The sequence below is a fragment of the Saccopteryx bilineata genome, chromosome 5 (genome assembly GCF_036850765.1).
Source record: "Saccopteryx bilineata isolate mSacBil1 chromosome 5, mSacBil1_pri_phased_curated, whole genome shotgun sequence".
In the NCBI taxonomy this organism is placed as follows: Eukaryota; Metazoa; Chordata; class Mammalia; order Chiroptera; family Emballonuridae; genus Saccopteryx; species Saccopteryx bilineata.
Window position 1 is genome coordinate 259,757,595 of NC_089494.1, and position 20,852 is coordinate 259,778,446.

At 48.7% G+C, this 20,852-nt stretch overlaps 1 protein-coding gene across 3 annotated transcripts in view; it reads left to right on the forward strand.

Moving 5' to 3' along the window:
- Positions 1–9,045: 9,045 nt before the first annotated feature.
- HS3ST1 (heparan sulfate-glucosamine 3-sulfotransferase 1) overlaps positions 9,046–20,852 on the forward strand; it is a 40,479-nt gene continuing 28,672 nt past the window's right edge. For all 3 annotated transcript variants that reach the window (XR_010731913.1, XR_010731914.1, XM_066280063.1), the window contains exon 1: positions 9,046–9,909. The gene's annotated coding sequence lies outside the window, so the exon portion shown is untranslated. The remainder of the gene's footprint in view (positions 9,910–20,852) is intronic.

Sequence of the window (20,852 nt, forward strand, 5' to 3'; positions counted from 1 at the left end):
CTGCTTTGAAATCTCATCTGAATGTTGCAACCAAGGTGTTGGCCAGGGTCGCCACCTTACCTCAAGTTTCGACGGGGGGAGGACCCCCTTCCAGGCCATCCATTTCTTGCAGCCTATGGGACTGAGGACCTCAGGGCCTTTGCTGTCATCTAGAAGCTACCCTCCGTTCTTTGACTTCCTCCACAAGGCAGCTCCCGACAGGCCTGGCTTCTGCATAGCCAGCAAGGGAGAGAGTGTCCTAGCCCAGCCATGTTACAACCTCATGCAACATAATCATGCAGATGCAGTCACATCTGTCCTGTCACCATGGCCGTAGTCTAGTAGTTTGATGCAGGTTAGCGGACAGCCCCCCCCCCCCCCCCACACACACACACTCAAGCAAAAAACAATCAGCCATGGCACAATTACCAGGAGGTGAACGCCATGAGAACTGAGCCTGTCCCACCTAAATACAGATGCTTGTTGGAGCTGCAACCAAATGTTACCGCTTTGTTCTCCTGCAGAAATCAAGCATAGGCACTGTAGTATGTGAGCTAGTCAAGTACAGGTGGATCAGACCATGGGGTTCATTAGTCATGCCAGAGTTGGTGGGACAAGGTTGCTTCTCCTGTGTGTTGGCTTGCAGCTGAAATTCCATTCCCAACAATAAAGCCCTTTCTTTTTCCCAAATAGACAGGACCCATGAACCAGATGAAATGAGCTGAGAAATTTAACAAGGAAAAGCATTAGGATCTTTATTTGGGTTCCTTAAACCTGCTGCTGCACAAGTTGAGGCAGAGCTCGGTAATAAAGGCTTGTGAATAAGGCTTAAGGGATTTGGCTGACTCCGTGTGAGTCAGCAGCGAGGAGCAGCTGCCAGAAATAACAGAGGCTGGGCCAGCCTCTGTGTCGTGAGCCCAGATGGAGTGTCCATCCAGGGGAGACGGCCCTGTCCTCCTCTCTGTGCTCTGACCACACACGGAGGCGGGTGCTAACTCTACAGCCAGTGTTCTGGGAGCGACGTAGGTCAACGGGAGCACCTGCCAAAGAGAGGCCGCCGGGGCGAGGGGCTGAGACCATGCAAGGTAACGAAATGGCAAGGACGGGACTATTTTATCCATCAAGGCAAACTCCGAAGGGCTGTCTTACAGATGAGGTATTAGATTTCTGAAACGAGCCTGAGGAACAGGACTAATGCCTATAATGGAAGCTCTGGAGGGTTGTATTTCTGCTCTGGGTGACGGAAACCTCCCAGTAGACAGAGCTGTCATAGTAAAGGATAGATACTTCTCACTGGAGGTCTTCATTGCGCCATTTAGTTACTCAGCAAACGTCTAACAGTTCCTCGGGACCACCAAGCGCTGATCTGTGCAGCTCCCCCTCACCCCAAAGAAGGACCATTCCCTGTCTTCGAGGACTGTCCCTTGAATAAGACAAGTGGATAAACACTTGCCAGAAGTAGCCAATAAGCCCCAAACCTCAGACATTTAGCTCTCGCTCATGTCACATGAAGGAGGCCACAGCTGGGTTTCTGTGACTCCATGTGTGTTTCCATTCTGGGAGCCAGGAAAAAGAAACTTCGGAGGGGAGAAGAAAAATAAAGCTGGGGGACATTGCTGATGCCTTAGAAAGTTTCCCCTCAGGTGAGGCTCATCTGCTCATATTTTGTTGGGGGAAGCATATCACATGGCCAACCCGAACATCAAAGGACAGAGAGGCACAGTATTGCCACAAGGGGGCGCTACACCGCAGCAGGCACAGATGAAGAATCCTCTACACTAGAGTCTACAGGAAAGGGAGAGGGAAAAACAGCAAAAATGAGTTTCCTACAACACCCTGGGAGACACCGTGGGAGTTGAGAGGACAAGATTTTATGGAAGACGTGACTCTAGAAGAAGCTCTACGAATGGAGGGACCATTTTCTTGATTCTCTCTTTCTAAACTCACTCTTTACTCACACAGGCAGGGATGGGCAAAAAATAGATTTACAATTGTAGCACAAGTAAATCCAATAATTGATACATAATAATAACACAAGAATAAACTGTGTTCTGCATACTCACAACTGTAATCCTACCTTTGTGCATGCCTGGGTCTCAGTGTGAACGTTTGAACATGGGTTAGTTCTGATCTAAACGGGATGGTTTTCTTGCCTGGAGAGAGAACTGAAACAATATGGGAACTTTACTCTTGGGGAGGGAACTCTATAGACATTTAAATGAGGTAAATGAAATTTAACAGTTGAGAAATTACAGCCAGGAAGAGCTAGGCTAATCCAGGAAAGCAGAGAGAAAGAGAGAGAGAGAGAGAGAGAGAGAGAGAGAGAGAGAAGCAGGAGAAAAATAGAAAAAAACAAATTTAATGACCGGACCTTAGAAGGACGATATTTGTGGCAGCTCTTGGTGAGGAAGGAGGAATGAAAGATTGGCTGTCATTTTGGGTTGTAAAGGCCCGAACGATGGCCCTTCTCTCTCACCCCCTTCTGAAAGAAAGAATGCATTTCACCCATCTGTGAAAATCTCACAGAGGGAGGGAGCCAACGCAGACTGATTGATGACTGTTTGGCTGTTTGTTTGTTTTTAAGAAAACCTTGGGCAATAAGGGCAAAGCATTTCCCAATATGGTAAAAGAAAAATGGTCCCGTTCTCCCTGAGCATAGCTGGAGAACCAGGGGAAGTCGGAGGTGGCCTGCACGGGCACTTAGCCTAAAATACTTCATCGCTCACAGTACACGTCCTTTAATTTTTAATACACTCTCCATCGGCGTTCAGAGAGGTTTTGTTTTTGTTAACCTACTGGCTCAATGTCATTGCATTAAAACTTTGGGAATTAATATGCCAAATAGCAATTGCACCATGCAGTGGCCGTGAGGCGAATGCTTCTTTGGTGACTTTCTATTTGAATGCCGCCTTGCTCCGCTCAGAGGAGGAGAGAAGCATCATATTGTAAAAGTAATGAGGTGATGGTAAAAAAAAAAAAAAAGTAATAATAAGTAATAAAAACAGCATTTCCCTGCAAAGCTAACTCTGGGGGCCTTGGGTGGACACCATTCGGGGTGACAATGGTGAGTTCCTATTCTTCTGGATATGGGGACAGTCGCTGTTGTCCAAGGCAAAGTCTGGTGAGTGGAGGTGAGAAGGCCTCCTTCGCGTTGCACAGCTGGCCAGCACTGTGACCTTGGCTTGTCACCACAGTGAACATGTCCTGAACACTTTCTATCGGCCACAGGTGGTTCTACACTTCTCCATGTCTTGACTCGTATAATCCTTATAACGACGTTGTGTGAGATAGACATTATTAGTCTTCCCATTTTATAGGTAAGACAGGGAAGACACGAGAACTTGCCCCAATATATAAAGTTCTACAAATCAATAACGAAAGGATAAAGAACACAATACAAAAATGGGCAAAAGGCGTCAATAGGCACTTCATAGAAGAAGATAGCCAAACTGTCATTAAACAGGGAATGTGCTCAACTTCACCAGCAGGGAGGTCCACGTTAACACCACATGACACCCCACGGCATGCTTCACAGGTGCCTCACATTAAACAGAGGATGTTTCCAAGCACAGGGGAAACAGCAGAGCTAGGGGGGCTCACGTGGTCCTGGCAGGAATGAGGAGGTTGAACCTCTCTGGAAAACACTTGGGCATCAACCACTCAAGCTGAGCATTTGCAAGCCCCGCACAGCGAAAAATCCACTCCCGCGTGCATTTCTGCACCTGTGCACCAAAGCACATGCCCGAGAGGGCCCACAGAAGCGTGACTTGGGAAGGTCCTAAGCTGGAAACAGCCCGAAAACCATCAACAGTAAAGTGTCTGAGAACTTTCGGGGTACTCATACAGCATCATGCTATTCAGAGTAACGATGAACTTCATTCAGCTCCATGCCGGGAGTGGCTGAATTTCACACACAACGCCAAACAAAAGGACAGAGCGCCAAAGTGTGATCGCATTTCACAGTACCGAGTTAGCACGGTGAAACAAGTTAGCCATCTTTATGTTACTGTACAATAAATTTTGATACCTGATTATTTGAACTATAAAATGCTTTTTTATTTTACTTTATTTTTTTTCATGTAAGAGCTATGCTGTCCGAGCTTCAAAGCAGTCTGTGAAATACATATCACTGCCAGAAAGAAGAAACAACTATACCATATTTTTTGTTCCATAAGAAGCACTTTCTCCCCCCAAAAGTGGAGGCAAAAATGCCCGTGAATCTTATGGAGCAAAAAATACGGTATTTTATTAAATATTTTAACACACCATTTGGTTCAGATTTTTTTTTTTCTTATTTTTCTCCTTAAAACTCGAGGTGTGTCATATGGTCAGGTGCCTCTTATGGAGCGAAAAATACGGTATATGGCTGGCTCCTAGGACTGCCGTCTTAAGCCCTTTCATAAGAACAGTGTCTCAAAAATGGGGAAGAGAGCCTTCTCAGAGTTTGGCTGTCCTTTAAGTCTGGACTCAAACTGAGGCTCAGAAAGGAGGAGACAGCTCTGTCAGTTTTCAGAGACAATGGGGCCACACTCTAGTCTAGAGGACTTCAGTGGGGAACTCCAAGAGGGGAGAGCTGCTGAAAAACCACACGAGACTAGAATCTGAGGGTTCAGGGCAGAGGTGAGAGTGGGAGCAACAGGCCCCCAGAGCTCCTTGGCCTTCCCAGGACACCGAGGTCCAGAAGCTCATTACAATTAGCCAGCTGAACTCAGTCTTCTGCCCGTGCACATCTGCGAGCTCCTTTAGGGAAGGGTTTCAATCTCATGAAACTTAATAAAATAGATCATTTTATATGTTCATTTTATTTTTAGAAATCTTTGCCCATCTACCAACCACAGGGTTGCTATATAAGACACACCCAGTAAATGTTTCAACTCAAGGGATGGGGCTGGGACTTGATGGATTGATTGGTTGGTTGATTGACTAATCTTTATATTCTGTGAAGAGATTGAACCTCCGCATATCCTTGACTAAGGACCGAAAGAGAAAAGCAGCAAGACCAGCTCATGAGAGCATCCGCCGGCTGTAGGCCCAGCAAACCTAAAAGCGGCGCGGGCCACGGTTTTCCCGATGCCCCTGCGGCGTTCCGTCACCCACAGGGTCCAACAACGTGAGAAGGGGGCGGCTCCGGGCCTGCAATGTTGCAATCCTTGCAGCACCGATGTGTACGATTTGGGGCAAAGTTGGACTCGGGATCAGAAATAAAAGTCACGTGTTGTCTGGATTTGTTTATCCAACACAACAGAGACCGCAAGATACGTCCCTGAAATCGCATCGATCCTACGTACTTTCCCTGAATCAATGAAGCCTTCGTCCTCTGTGACGTCATCGGCTACGCAGGGCCAGCCTGTCCATCAGACGGCACCGGTACTTCCAGGACCTCTCCAAAGTCTTTTAAGTTGTTGTTGTTGTTTTTAAATCAGAAGAAAAATGAGCTTCTTGGTTTCAGAAAATATTTAATAAGTAAGAACAATATGTTCATCTGTACAGCAATGCAGTCATGAGATGTAATTTTTAGTTAACTTATTTGTTTTGTTGAAGGACAGGTCCCACCACGGCAAGCATTGTAATTAACCAGTAACCCAATATATATGTGTGTGTGTGTGTGTGTGTGTGTGTGTGTGTGTGTGTGTGTGTGTGTGTGTGTGTGTATGACAGGAGTAGATCAGTGTCATGAAGGGGATAAATAAAAAGCCAATTTTCAGAAAAACATCAATCTATTAACCATAGATAGCTGGACTGTTTCCAAAGACGTACAGACGTACAGTTAAAAGTGGGGGGAGTTGCCCCTGGCTAGTGGGGGAAGGCGTGTGGTGGGTGAGCTGAGTTGGAAGGAACAACAATCCTTCACATATATGTTTTGGAGATATGACCCTCATTTTCTCTCCCACAAGCCGACTGCACTAGCTAAATAACAAATCAAAGGAAACAGAAAGAATTCTAGACCTCAGCACCATCCAATTAGGGGAGGCATTTGAGGAGACCATTTTCAGACAGTATAATCATGCTCTCTTTGTTTTGGTCAAAAGAGTAAAAAATTATCTTTCAAGCCCAATGTCCTCCCCTCTACCCAAGTAGCTGTAGGGACAGTGGCATTTTGTACCTTGTCTCTTCAGTTTTACACAGGCACTCTTCTGTGAAGACAGGGACACACAATTACCCTTCGACAATGCGCATCAAGCTTCCCATACAACAAGGACCTTTTAAAAATGCACTTGACTTTTCAGGTGATTTAGCAGGAAGAGCCATTAGGGTGCCATCTAAATCAGGACTTGGAAAGTTTATTAAAATTGGATTTTTAACCTGATCCCAATTTCCTCTGCTTATACAGAATCCCACTGGACTGCTTAATATTCGTGCTATTAACCTGGAAGATTCAAACGGCCATTATGGGAGCAGAGGCTTCTACAGGAGAGCCCCACAGACAGAACTTACAGATAAACTCACAGTGGGCTCAGGCAGGTATGACGACTGTGGAGCCTGGACATCTGCCCAAAGAGCCAGCTCTCTCTTCTTCTCTCCTTTCCCACCTCCCCTTCTCCTGACCTCCCTCTTCCACCACATACCCAGGTGAGGAGGGGAGAAGACAATCAAAAATAAAGCATAAGCAAACCATTCAATTAGAGAGAGCACTGGACTCAGAGTTTAGTTTTCACTGGAAAGGCAGCTACCTTGAATACATCACCTCTTCCTCTGGTGCCCTAATCACTCCCACTCACGGATGCCAGGACTTGAGACTTCGGCGCTTTGCTTTGGGGGGATGAAGAAATCCTCGTACATTCTAAGAAAGCCGGCACAAGGACAAACGTGCAACCCGTGCAGTTCACTTTGCTCGGTGCCTGGAATGCCTCTCAGCTAGTGTTATGACTGATCGTTGAACAGACCCATAGGTCAGTCACTTTGTTTCCATTTTGCTCTTTCTGCCTTTATCTTCTGCGGAACACAATATAGGACTTGCCTGGTGTTAGTGAGTTTTGTCAGTAGCGGGTTGTGAGGGTTAGTCTCATCTCGCCTTGAGATACAATGTTCTGCTCCCACAGGGTGGTGGCAATGTCTTAACTTTGTAATAGTACCCTGGTGTGGAGCACATACTAGGTGCTCAATGAAGACTCTGGTTCGTTGGAATATTAGCAGCTTAGAGGGCATCTCATTTCAAAGTGATGATGCTGAGTAAGGGGGTCTCCGGCCACACACTGAAGGGTGTCGGCCAGTCCTCCAGCTGACAGCTCCTGTGTCTCCGATGAGTCTCCATTCTGACACTCACAGCTTTGACACGGAGGCCTGTCTGACTTGAACCATGACTCCTTGAAAGAATTTCAGTTCAGAAGCTTTTTTTATTTTTATTTTTGAGAGTATACTGTGTTTCAGCCGCCATGCAAGAGTTAAGGAGAGATAACTAAATTGTTGTCCCTATACACAAAATCCTTCTAAATCTAGTGGGGAAGACAGATCTCTAAGCGGATATTTTCAATAAAATGTTTATGTTCTAACACAGCTGAGTTTGGGTGACATGTAAATGCTTGTTAGGAAACCTAACGCATGCCCAGCAGAGGTCAAAGAAGGGGGTTTAGAAGAAATGACCAATGTCCTGGCAGAGACATAAAACTAAATAAGAACAGAAGAACCAATGAATACTGTCATATTTATCTAAACATAAGAGCATTGATCATTGACCAATGAATGCTGGTTGAAATTAAAAAATGAAAGAAGGTAGAATTTCAGTCCGCTGATTCTCATCACTTGCCAGATCTGCTTGGAGTTACGTTTTGCAAGTGAATCTTCTAACAGACACCCGCCTGCGGCCTGGGTTCCAGCTCCTTTTTACGACAATGTGTAGTGGTTAACTCAGCAGGTCAGTTAACCTGCCTTTGGCTCTCCGGATTCCAACACAGTGCCAACCTCCCTTCACATCTGGCAAATCAATTGTGAGATTCTGACTATCGGCACAAAAGCACTTCGAACCAGCACGGAAAAGCAATCACAGCAACATAGAGCATCAAAGCCACTCCCTGTTTTGAAGAACTCGTGATCTGCACTGGGTTTAGCTGCTGGTAGGAGCTTAAGGACACCAGTAATTGGCAGAGGTTAATCTTAGACTATCATTTGACCCACACAACCTCGTACGTGATTTTACACGGCTTTGTATAGTGGGGGGATGGGGGGATGCACTTCTTTTAAAGTTAATCTAAATTTAAGTGCTAAGGTTTTTTTTGTTTTTTTTTTTGTTTTTTTTTTGAGGTGGGGCTTTAGGTTGACTTTTAAAAATTCATACGTACACATGTATATAAAATTCATACATATACATATATGTATGTGTGGGTATACACATCTATCTGTACCAGACTAATGTTAACAGAGTTGCCTATATATAAAGTAGGCATGTCAACATTAACCTGGTTCAGAGAAGTAGCCAGAGTCACTAAAACCCCTAAGAGCTTCTTTTCCGGATTAAGGCTTGGTCTCGGTCTCCGGCTTTAGTTTTATCAGACAGCCAGAAAGTGCTGGTCATTGCATTCTGAACGGGCAGCCAGGGGCATTACTGTGAGCAGGGGGTTCAGTGTCCTGTGAGGACCATTCCTTAGGTGGGACAGCGTTTTTAAACTAAACTAAGTAAGTGAAAGAGTTTCAAAACTCAAGTGACATAGTCAAACTCTCCCAAATATTTATCTCCCTATGTTTAAGATATGGAAGACCTACTGAAATCTCATCTTAAAAAGAGGCTGTACTTTGATGTTCCTTTGGCATTTATTTTTAAAGCATGTTTGCTGATATGCCTTTGAGGTGACTGGCTTTGGCCTGGGTAAGGGGATTAAATCTCCTGCCTCGGGAAATCTTAAATTTTAACTTGAACTACTGAATGGCCAAGTTGTCACACAAAACCTCCCATCCATGGGAACTGGGAGGGGGGGGGGGCAGGTGGTGGGGCAGACCCTGCTGCATTTCAGAGCTGACGTTTGCAATCCCGTGCACTAGCAGAGCAGAGCTTAATTCTCTGCGCTCTCCTGGTAAATCATCCTCCACTGCCAGGCGCCAAACCGAAGGGGGCGGGCGTGTTCAATGGCGACCGGGAACGCTCCGGAGCAGAAGCCCGACTCAGGCCGCCGTGCCGCTGGCGTCCCGGCCCGGTCGCTCCGTGAGCGCTGTGAGCGCCCGAGGGTGGCTCATCATGCTTCCCGGGCGGCGCAGGCAGAATCGGAACCTAAGGTGGGTCACCTGCCCGGAAGGGAACACGCTTTGCGGACGCGCGAAGGAGGGGCGCAGGTATCGGGGACCTGGCGGGACTGGAGAGTGGAGGAAGAGGTGGCCTCGGGGTTCGGACCTGCCCTTTCCTAGCAGGGTGACGGAGGAGACCGGACGCCCCAGGTTTGCAGCGAAGGCACAGTCACCCAACCCGCAACCCGCCCCACCCTCCCGGTCGCGCTGGTTCCCGCCCCCTTGGGCTGAAACCCAAGGAACCGCCGCTCCAGGTGGGCGGGACCGACTGCTCCTATAACTGCCAGCTGGAGCCGGGAATCTCGGTGGGCCCGGCGGCACAGAGCGCGGAGCAGCGAGCGAGCCGAGCACCCAGCGGGCCGACTCGGGGCGGCACCAGAGCGCGCCTGGCAGCAGTGGGCGCTCGCGCTCTTCCTCTGCCCTCCGCGCTCTCCCTGAGGGCTCGGCCTCCAGCGTCCCCTCCTCCTGCTCCTCCTCCTGCTCCTCCCCTCCGCCGGACTCCGCGCTGAGCCTCGCGCCTGCAAAGTCGCCGGAGCGCGGACAGCTGCCAGCCGTCGCCACTGCCGGCTTCCTGGGTGCCCGCGCCCCTTCTCTTCCGCCTGATACGGGTGTCCCGAAGCTCGCTCCGCCGGCCGCTGGTGCTCGACGGCGCTGCCCATGGCCCAGCCCGAGAACCGACTTCGGGCGACGGACCGGCTGGACAGCTGCGCAGCTCAGGTGAGTGCGGAACGCGCCGGACGGGGGCCACCAGTCTGGGGAGCGGCAAGCCAGGGGGCGATTGAGGTGCCTCGGCCAGGCGTCCCGCACCTAGGGCAAGCGCAGAGTGCAAGGTGAGTCGGGGCTGGAGCAAGTGTAGTGGATGCAGGGAAACGAGGAAATAGAAACTCGGGGTTTTCCTGCCTTCCTCACCCCCTGCTCCGGCTCCCCAGCTCTGCAAGTCCGTAGAGACGGTTTCTATTTTGCCCGCAGGTGTCCGGGTTTCTGACTCTTAGTGGAGTGGATTCTTTTCCCCAGGCCGAGTCGGAGGTTCGACTCTGCGCACCGCTGCTCCCTGTTACGGCGCAGGAACGCAGCAGCGCAGAGCGCAGTGGATCCCGGGTACCACTTGGACTGGGAACTGGGGCGAGGATACAGTCAGCAAGAAAGTCAGTCGGTTGAGGGAGCATCCAGGGTGAGGAAACCTCGGTCCGGTTTGCCTCTGCTTTCGGTCGGAGTGGAGAAAGGATGGGGCACCTCCCGAGGGGCAGGGATGCTCCGAGCAGGGAGTGAGGCAACAGGCCTGACAGTAAGAAGCTTCTTTCCCCGAATGACAATCATACACGGTCCTGAATTTTCCTATCACTTTTTAATCCTCCGCCCCTCGCCCCTCCAACGCCTTTTTTTTTTTTTCTTTTTTCCTGCCTCTGTTTCTATTTCGAGTACTATGGGTGGCGGCAATGCATGCGGGTGAGGGGAGGCGGGGCGCCAACCCGCGGTGGGAGTCTGTAGCCCCAGCTCAGAGCGAAGGACACCTTCGAGGAGCCCGACATCTCCAGGTGCGCTCTCTGAGCTGGGCGACAGACTGCGCGCCGCTTCTGGTCTGGCCCCACCTGCCCTGGGAGCCGGAGCGCGGCTCTCCAGAGCGGGATGCGATGGGCTGGCGGCGGGATCAGAAGCCGGGATGCAGGGCGCGGGGTGTTCTCGGCGACGCGTTTGTGGCCGGCGCTGTAGGTCTTAGACTTCGCGGACTCGCCCGGTGGGCGTCCGCGATTTCTCTCCCAGAGACCGCTCTCTCCTGAGGTGGGGGCGGGGTTGCATCCCTCCTTCCTTCTTGGCCCCCTACTTCGCAGGACCAGTCGCGTCCTTGCCTCGCCTTGCGCGAGTCTCGCTCCTCCCCCAGCGTTATCCGCCGGCTATTTTTATCCAGTACTTGTACCAAAATGCTTTCGGGGCGGGGGGGGGGGAGGAATTCTGGGGAGGCGAACCAAATCCGCTGTGTTCGCGTTGCGCTCCTCGAAGCGGTACCCTGCTAGCAGGGAGCAGCCGCCAGGAGCAGCCGAGGGATGAGGGAGCGCAGTGCGCCCGCTCCTCCTCCAGCAGATAGAACTCCGAGAACCCCGGTACCACCCGCTCCTCTGCGCCGCCCGCCGCTTGCCGCTTGCCGCTTGCCGGTGGAGCCAGGCCGGGACGCGTCCCTCAGGCCCGGGCGCGGGTGCTCTGCCGGCTTCTGTGGCTGCAGCCAGTGAGCACGCAGGGTCCTCTGGGCCTGAATTGTGCATTCTCGCTTTGCAGCCAAATGGCACCTTAATTTGTTGAAATGCAATTACCAATTTATACTCAAGGGTTAATTCCAAGAATTCCACCTTTTTAAAAAAGGAGAAAGAGATAACCCAACTTCTGCCTCCCTGCATTTTTCAAGCCCATGCTTTGGCACTGGGAGTTCTTATTTTTGCTTTCTCTTTTCTCAGTGACAATTGGGAACCATTACAATAAGCCCGACCTAGTGGAATTCCAGGAGATGAACACTTGGGCTGCAAATCACCGCGTGCGTTATGCTTTGTCTTCCCAGTGCCTAGATGTGTTCCTCCCGTTAGACTGCAGAAGTGACTTACTAAAATGGACCACTGTGTTACATAAGGTTTCCCCCGGCGCTCCACAGAAAAGGCTCAGCTTGGAAGCTAGCCTTTCCCTGGCGTCAGTGCGTCCAACTTTTTCTGCCCGAGTTTGACAAGGGTGACAACTTTGTGACTAAGCACTCCTCACTCGGCAGTTAATTACAACTGTGGCATCAAATTAAGGCCCTTTACTGAGGCTTCTTGAGAGTTTTTTCTGGGCTGCGACACCAGGCCGAGCCTGCCTGGTGTAGAAGACACTGCAGCTTTAAGATGGGAGGTGTGTGTGTGTGTGTGTGTGTGTGTGTGCGCGCGCGCGCGCGCGTGCGCGCGCCCGCTTGGAACACTGGTGAGAAAGAGGTACCTTGAACTTGCAGATGTCATCAGGGTTCTTGGCTCTGTGGTTGGCGTGCCCAGTATGAAACCTCGAGTCCTATGGTCTAACTCAGGGCTTTGCATAGCGTGGATGTCTGAGAACCTTTCACTTTGACTCCACAGTATAGTTGGGGTTTGTGTTTTTAGTGTCAAAAAATTTTTTTTTCTCTTACCAGAAAAGTCCCCAGAGCTCTTTCAGAGGAAAAGCCATGTGGAAGTCTTTCTTGAATTAAAATATGCTAGTGAGCAGAAAAAGGCTGGGAGGATACGCTGGCTGGTGTCAACCCACCAGATCCGTGCCCACCGCCTTTCCCAGACCGCGGCACCCACCGGGGTGGCACACAGCCGCTGTCAGTACGGAGTCATGCTCCCTCTGTGGCAGCTAGAGTTTGGAGGGAGGGACGGTAACATGTATCAGTGTCCTGATGGAACTGAGCCTGCATGTATCCAGGGTCCTGGCTCAGACACCAGGTTTACGGGCGGCCGTGCCTCTTGGCCAGGGTCCCCGCGTGAGAGACAGTTGTGGATGAGTGAGGAGTTACCAACTTTCTCGCTGCTGGGTGGTGGATGCAATAACTTTCCAGCAACTGTGGAAAGCTGTAATTTTCCATCTGGTCTGGAAAAGTCCGGGGTTGTTCTCCCTCACTTTGACGTCTCTGCCTTCCTTCAAAGCCCACTGATGACCCAGTGCTTTCTAGCTCAGCTGCCCTTTTCCGGCAGGGGAACACAAGGGCGTTAGCTGAATTTGGAGGCAGCTTCTTCCACCAGCACCCTAGGCAAATGATTTTTTCTCTCTCGGATCTCAGGTCCTTCCTCTGCGACACAGAGATGGACAGATTATGGGAAAGTGAGAAAATGCACATGAAGGGCATTTCAACAACTCTGAAACACTGACCAGAAAAAAAAAAAAGAACAGGGTTCTTTAATTAGCCTTTCCTGCACGTTGTACTTCGTCTATTTCAATGTGAATGGCAGTTCGTGTGTGTCTGTCCGAATTACACAGACTGAACATTGAATGAAAGAGAAGATGTCATATAATGCACCTGTATACCTTGTGAGCCGCTCCCTGAAATCCACCAGCACCAGGCCTCACTGCTTCTCAGAACCAGTAGTTCCTTGTTTTTAAGATCAGAGTAACATGTTATAGAGGTTTTTAAAATTCATTTTTAGCTTGATGCATTTTGCGTATCTTAAGATAACATAGTTTGGAAGAAGGGGCCCACTATTGATTAATCAAAAAAATTAAAATAAAATGAAATAAAGAAGAAAGTTGAGTGTACCCCTTGGGGAAAAGTGCCACCTGATCAGTTTCAGGAATGACCCGGGTCCTCCTTGTCTAAATCTGTCATTAGCATAAAGTCCTGGCTCTCAATTGTGTTTTCAGTGTTCAAAAATTTGTCCCCAGAACGTTGTGAAGTGTCTGGCTCTTAATAGAGGTCTGATGAGTATCTGTGAATAGTGAACGGAGGCTTGACCTGGGTCGTCCCGGCGACGCTGTGCTGCGCACAGGCAGAGGGCATCTTTTCTATTTTAAAGATGTGGAATCTGCAGATCAGAAAACTTAATTAACGTTCTGAAGGTGCAAAGGATTCCCGACTGGGATGCAGGTCTGTCTGCCCTCCCTCCACTCCCCCTGCGGCCCTGCCCTCGCCCTCCCGCCCCCACACAGAGGCCTCTTAACCCGTGTGCACCTCTGCGTGTTGGAAGGTTCCCAGCAACCAAACAGCCCTCTTATTCAGAGGGCACAAAGAGACTTTTCGGTGGGAGATGGGGCACTCCTTCCTTGCCCAAATTCCAGGCCTGGAGCTGGGGCTTAGTTGGTGATCCCTCATGGGACCCGAAATCTTGAAGGACTAGCTAACGGTCCCTACGGCAGTTGAGTGCTTCCTTATCACCGTGGGTCGTGACTCAAGAGGCACGTGCTGAGCAGCCTGGATGTCCCAGGATGTCCCAGAGGTGCAGTGTCCGTGGCATGATCCTGGCTTGTTCCCTGGCGATACGGTCTTCCCATCTCCTTTTCCAAGGCTGGCCTGGCAGCTGCTCCTCAATTCCTGGAGGTGGCCCCTGGTCTCCGAGTCAGTTCCCTCCCTCTCCGAGTTAGTCTCATCTGTAACCAGCCAAGGCACAGCCTCTCACGATTCATCTCCGGGCCTGCCTCGGGCATGAGGCATTCTCAGCTTCCTCTACCCACAGGAACAAGCTCCTAGTTCTTTCCAGGGCCGTTAGAATAATACTTACTGGGCCATAATTTGTCAATAGTTATGGGGAACCATGAGAGTTCTAGAGAAATGAATGCATTACTCTTCCAAGAATAGCCTGAACGTAATGGAAATAGATCCCAGTGGGCATCTGTTTTTTCCTTTTTTTTTTTTTCTTCCGCGTTGCATGTTTTTTGGTAGCTTTCCAGCAGGGGTCGCAAACTCAATTGCATTTCAGCTGTCGGGAAGAAACAGCCCTGGAAACAGGCCTGGGGCCTGGCCCTGGGTGAAGGGGGTGGTGTGGCTCAGACCCAGCGCAGGGGTGACCAGTGGGACCTCAGGCCCAGTCTTGCCAGATCTGTTTTTGCTTTTATTTTCTTTTTTTCAAGATAGGTTTTTTTTTTCAAGATAGGTTATAAATTCACAATTTTGTATAGAATCTGCTGATTTTTAAGTACTAGCAATTAATTCAATATTTCTAATTTTTTAAAAAAATATATTTTTATTGATTTGAGAGAGAGAGGGAGGGCAAGAGTGAGAGAGAGAGAGAGAGAGAGAGACATCAATTTGTTGTCCATTTATTTATGCACTCATTGATTGATTCTTGTCTGTGCCTCAGTTGGGGATCGAACCCACAATATTAGTGTATCAGGACAATGCTCTAACCGACTGAGCTACTCAGCCAGGGCCTAAATTCAGTATTGCTAAATAATAATACCATGTGATCCAAACAAAAAACCTTTGAGGCGGGCCTCTTATCTGTCCCACAGGCCTCCAATCTATGAGTTCTTGATTTGGGGGGATAGACAGGAAATTAGAAATTGGTTGCAATATGAGACTTAGTAAAATCAGTTACTCAGACTAACGGGGCAAAAGCGTGTCCAGAATGTAGTGTAGACAGACTTCCAGTGAGTTAACCTGCACATTAACAGACTGTTTGTGGTGGTCTGTTTTATGTCCTAGTAAGTGGTTACAACAGCCCAAATTTATTCTTCTAACACATGTTTATGGAGTTGCAACCGTATACCAAGTGATGTTCTACTCACTGGTGACACTGTGGGAATAGAAACAGGTGAAAATCCTTGCCTTCATGTGTATCTTCCGGTGGAAGAGACAGATGGCGGGAGATTGATAAGTAAAATCTATCCCGTGTTAGACAGTGGTGTGCCGAGGATATCAATACGTCTGCAGAGGGCCTGTACGAAATGTCAAGGAGCTGGGATCAAACCAGGGATCTGAGAGTTTAGTGTCCGACTCAATATAAGCAAAGCCCTCATAACTATTGGTAAGTTTCATTGGCCAACATAAAAGGTTTTTAAGTGTGAGAGTTTGGACCCTTGATTATATTCTGAAAGTGGCTATTGTGGGTAAACCCCCATTAACAGCCTATACTCTTAATTTCAATAAAATTGACGATTGAACACATTTATAGAGAACTAACCGTATGCCTATATTAAGTGCTAGAATATATTATATATATTAATGAACCAAACCGATCAAGGGCCAGTCCTCTAGGAAATTAGAGACCAGCAGGAAAGACATGATCACAAAGCGCAGGTACCACAGGTGAGCGAGGAGTACGGGAGGAGGTCCTTACTACTGAATTTTGACTCAGAAGTCCGGCATCCAACATCTTTTTTCACCAAGCATCTGACTTGTGCCAGGAATCTTTTAGATCTGTGTTCCTAAACCCACTTGAAGCCTGGACCTTATCATTTGTGAAGATTTTTTTGAAGCTTTGATTTTTTTAGCCAGCAAAGACACTTTTTTATTACGAAACTTCATCTTTGTATCACAAGATAGAAGTATTTTAAAAATGTGTTCTATGTGTGAAATGTACTGTGCCCTTGAAACTGATACACCCTGTCTCAGATCTGCGCAGCCCTTGTTGTTGAATGTTGTTGCCAGGGAAGTTGTGCCCAAAGTAAAAAAAAAAAAAAAAAAAATTCTTAGCCCTGGCCGAGTAGCTCAGTTAGAGCATTGTCCTGATATGCCAAGGTTGTAGGTTTGATCCCCAGTAGGGCACATAGAAGACTCACCCAGTGAATGCATAAATAAGTGGAACAACAAATCAATGTTACTCTCTCGCTCTCCCCCTTCTTCTCGTTTGTTTGTTTGTTTATTTATTTATTTATTTATTTATTTTCCTTCTTTTGCCAAGAGAGAGGAGGAGAGGTAGAGAGACAGACTCCTGCATGTGCCCTGACCAGGCTCTACCTGGCATACCCCGTCTGGGGCTGATGCTCTGCCCATCTGGGGCCATTCTTGCAACCGAGCTCTTCTTAGTGCCTGAGGCTTAGTGCCTAAGTGCCTGGGACCAACACACTTGAGTCAGTCGAGTCATGGCTGCGGGAAAGGAAGGGAGGGAGAGATAAAGAGAGAGAGGAGGGCAAAGGTAGTGAAACAGATGGTCGCTTCTCCTGTGTGCCCAAACCAGGAGTCGAACCCGGAACTTCCACACGCTGGGCTGATGCTCTGCCACTGAGCCAACTGGCCAGGGCTCCTTCTTCTCTTTCTAAAATCAATAAATAAAATGATAAAAAATAGTTCTTGATCTTGAGGAACCTACAGGTTAATATTTAGTATGGCAGTCAGATAAATTAGCAAGTTTTCCTATATGGGGGTCAATGCATAATAATGTTTGGCCTCTGCCTGTGTCATGCACTAAACCAGGGGTCGGGAACCTATGGCTCGCGAGCCAGATGTGGCTTTTTTGATGGCTGCATCTGGCTCGCAGACAAATATTTATAATAAAAAAAAACGTTAAAATATAAAACATTCTCATGTATTACAATCCATTCATTTCCTACCGCTCATGTTCATGGTTGCAGGTGGCTGGAGCCAATCATAGCTGTCCTCCAGGACAACACCAAATTTTTACTGGATAATGCGTAAGGTACATGGGTCATTGTATGGATCTCACAGAATTACATTTTTAAATATGTGGCATTCATGGCTCTCTCAGCCAGAAAGGTTCCTGACCCCTTCACTAAGCAGACCTTTCCCTTGAGAACCCACCCCTCCAATCACTCATTTATTTCTTTAATTGCGACACTTTCTTCCACCGCAAGCTTTTGTTACAATAGCGTTTATCTTGTTACTTCACTGGTCCCTGGTTCCCCTGCTTACTTCATCTCACCCCCACCCCCACCCCCAGGAGTATGTGTCCTCTTCGTTTCTCCCACCAGTTTCTGAAACACCGTTTCAGGGTTTCAGGGCCCAAGTCGTTCGTTGCTCAGAAAATAAAGCTGAGGAAGCATTTCTGCCTGGGGGAATCTGGGTCGGGAAAACATCCTTAAGGAAAGAGAGAGGCCTGGAAAGAAGAGCCGAAGAACGGTGGTCACACAGAGCCGAAACCCAGGGAGCCCCCCAGCCCTGCCTGAGAACTCCTGTGTCCACACCAGGGTTCCCGGTGTGGTCAGCCCAGGTGCACGGCCACGGTAACAGAACCCTTCTCCGAGTGGACTCTGGGCCGCGCGGAAGCACCATGCGGCGGAAGGAATGAAACCAGTTTTAAAGAACAATGAAAAAAAAAATTGTGGAAAGAAGAAAGAGGATGAAAATGATCATTTTTTTTTTTCTTTTGTATAGTATGATAAGGTGCACTGTCTCCTTTCCTCCTGTACCCGGCCCGACCCGGGAGGTGGAAGCTCATGGCATCTTCCGTTTAGGCTTGAGGAAGGGAGGTTTGGACCGGAAACACGTTTTCTCAGACCCTCAGAACGAGGGCTGCAGACCCCAGACCCGCGGCCGCGACTCTCCACCTGCCCTGAGGTCCCTGGAGGGACCGACCGCGTGGCCCCTGTGTTCCGTCAGCGAAGAAGTAGATTTAGATTCCAGACCTTTGCGCGGGTCTCCTTGCCTTCAGCGAGAACTTCCCTCCTTCCAGCGCTTTCCGGCACCCTGGGCGCCTGGTGCCTCTCTCCGGGAGTTCCCCCAGATCAGGTACACTGCCCGGCAGGTGATTCTATGTAAATGGGCGCCCTCTTTCATTGGGATTGTAAATGGGAGCCCTATATCAGCAGTTAAAGCCCAGGGGGAGGACGGTGGGCTGCAGATGTGGCCGGAATGAAAAGGCACATCTCCGAGCTGTGCTGAGAAAAATAAACACTTCGGTGGCGCGGCTGGAAAACTCGCTTGCGTTTTACTTTAATTATGTCTGAGGCCAGATTTTTTTTTTTTTTTTTTTTTTTTTTTTTTTTTTTTTTTTTTTTTTTTTTTTTTTTTTTTTTCCCCAGCGCCCTGGGTAGGAAGGAGGGAGAAGGTGTCAGTTACAGATTTCCGGATTAGATGTTAGAGTTATTCTTGTGGACAAGGAGGCTGGCTTGTGAAGTCAGATCTGTTTGAATTGCTCATCTCCTGCTTACGGACTTGCGGGCATCCCGAGAAATAAACGGTTTTTCGCGGGGTTGCTTTTTTTTTTTTTTTTTTTAATGAGGATTAAAAGAGAAGCCAATAGGAAATGCCTCACAGAATGCTCGAGAAAACATGCATTCTTCTTGTAGGGAGTTGCCAGATTTACCGAAGAACTACACAGAACACCCAGAGAGATCTCAATTTCAGACAAACAACAGAGAATGTTTTGGTATAGGTATAGTCCAGACACCAACAATGAAGAAATGACTTATTCTTTTTATTTTTTCTGAAATTTAACTGGAAAGCCTATGTTTTAGTAAACATCCCTAGTCTTGTGGCAACAGTCCTGAGCGGTTACTTTGGTGAAAGTTCTACAACCCTACATAGTTAAAAGAGAGTCCAATAGTCTTTTTTGTTTTGTATTTTTATGAAGTGCGAAGCGAAGGGGGGGGGAGCGGGGCGGGGGGGGGGGGGAGGCAGACAGACAGACTCCCGCATGCACCCGACCAGGATCTACTTGGCATGCCCTCCAGGGGGTGATGCTCTGCCCATCTGGGGCATTGCTACATTGCTCAGCAACTGAGCTCTTCTTAGCACCTGAGGTGGAGGCCATGGAGCCATCCTCAGTGCCCAGGCCAACTTTGCTTCAGTGGAACCCTGGCTGCGGGAGGGGAAGAGAGAGTCAGAGAGAAAGGAGAGGGGGAAGAGTGGAGAAGCAGATGGGCGCTTCTCCTGTGTGCCTTGATGGAGAATCAAACCCGGGACCTCCACACACCAGGCTGATACTCTACCACTGAGCCAACCGGCCAGGGCAAGAGTCCAATACTCTTGAAGGTGAAATGCTTTAGCCAGGTCTGGTCCAAAGGAGAAAAGGAAGAGTTGTTTGCTCTACGAAGCTGAGAGACAGATCAAGCCAAGGAGATCTTATTTATTTACTTATTTATTTATTTATTTTTGCTGGAAGAAGTGAAAGAATTGTGGACCCAATCAGAATTCTCAGTGCATTTACGAAGTGAGCCGGATTATCCCGTGTCTAGAGGCGCACACAGGTGATTCCCCACGCCCTTTGGGGAGAAGCTATTTTGCACCCATGAGACCACTAGGGCAGCACCCTACTCAACACGAACACCGCCGCAGGGCTGCACCTGCAGCGGCCGGGCTCACACGAGGCCCCGCTGCACTCACCGCAGGGGGACCCTGGGCTTTGCAAGCTCACACCTGCAGTTGCTCCCTCCACCAGTGAGTCCAAAGCTTCTGCAGCTGTTCAAAGGTCTTTCACACCAGCTCCGGGGAGATGACCTCGGGTTGTAAACTGAGTTCAACATCTCCCCTGTGACTGCTGGAGCATGGCATTCTGACATGTCAACATGGCTCATTTACATTTCAGGTAGTCACCTGGTGAGGAACTAAATTAATAAGATGCTTGTTGTATGTGGACCTTTCTAAGGGTTTTGTGCTTTCTTCAGTAGTGAGATGTGATTCGTGCCAAAAAATAATCAGTTTCTGTTGCATATGATGTTGCTAACTCCTCACGTGACCTGGACTGCTTCCTAGCAGCGTGTTTGTACGGGGTGTGGGCCAAGAAGAGGACGTGGCAGCCTAATGGTCAGCGTGCAGCTTCGGCAGCAGAGTGATCTGGGTCAGAGTCCACTCTGCTGTCTCTCAGCCACGTCATGGGGGGTGAGTGACCGCTCGCCTCCGAGCCTCAGGTTCCACATCTGGAAAACGGACATACTGTAATTAAAATGACAGCAGACGGTCACTTAGCGTGCATTAAACCAAAGGAGTTATGTCGGGCGTTTTCACAGTGCCTGGCTCATAGTCAGCATTAAAAACCCAGAAAGAGATGCTATTCATAAGACGATGAAAGCAAGGCCGGCCCGTTCATTGCACACTTGGCGTCATTGTCACAGAGACCATGGGCTGCCTCTCAAGCATGGTATGCAGGGGACCGTATCTGGGTTTTTTTGTCCTTTGTTTCTTAGTCTTTTTATGATTTTTTTTTTTAATTTAATTTTTTCATGGGTTTCAGAGAGAGAGAGAAGCATCGACTTGTTGTTTCACTTCGGTATTCCATTTAGTTGTGTACTCATTAGTTGTTTATCATACGTGCCCTGACTAAGGGGTCGAACCCACGACC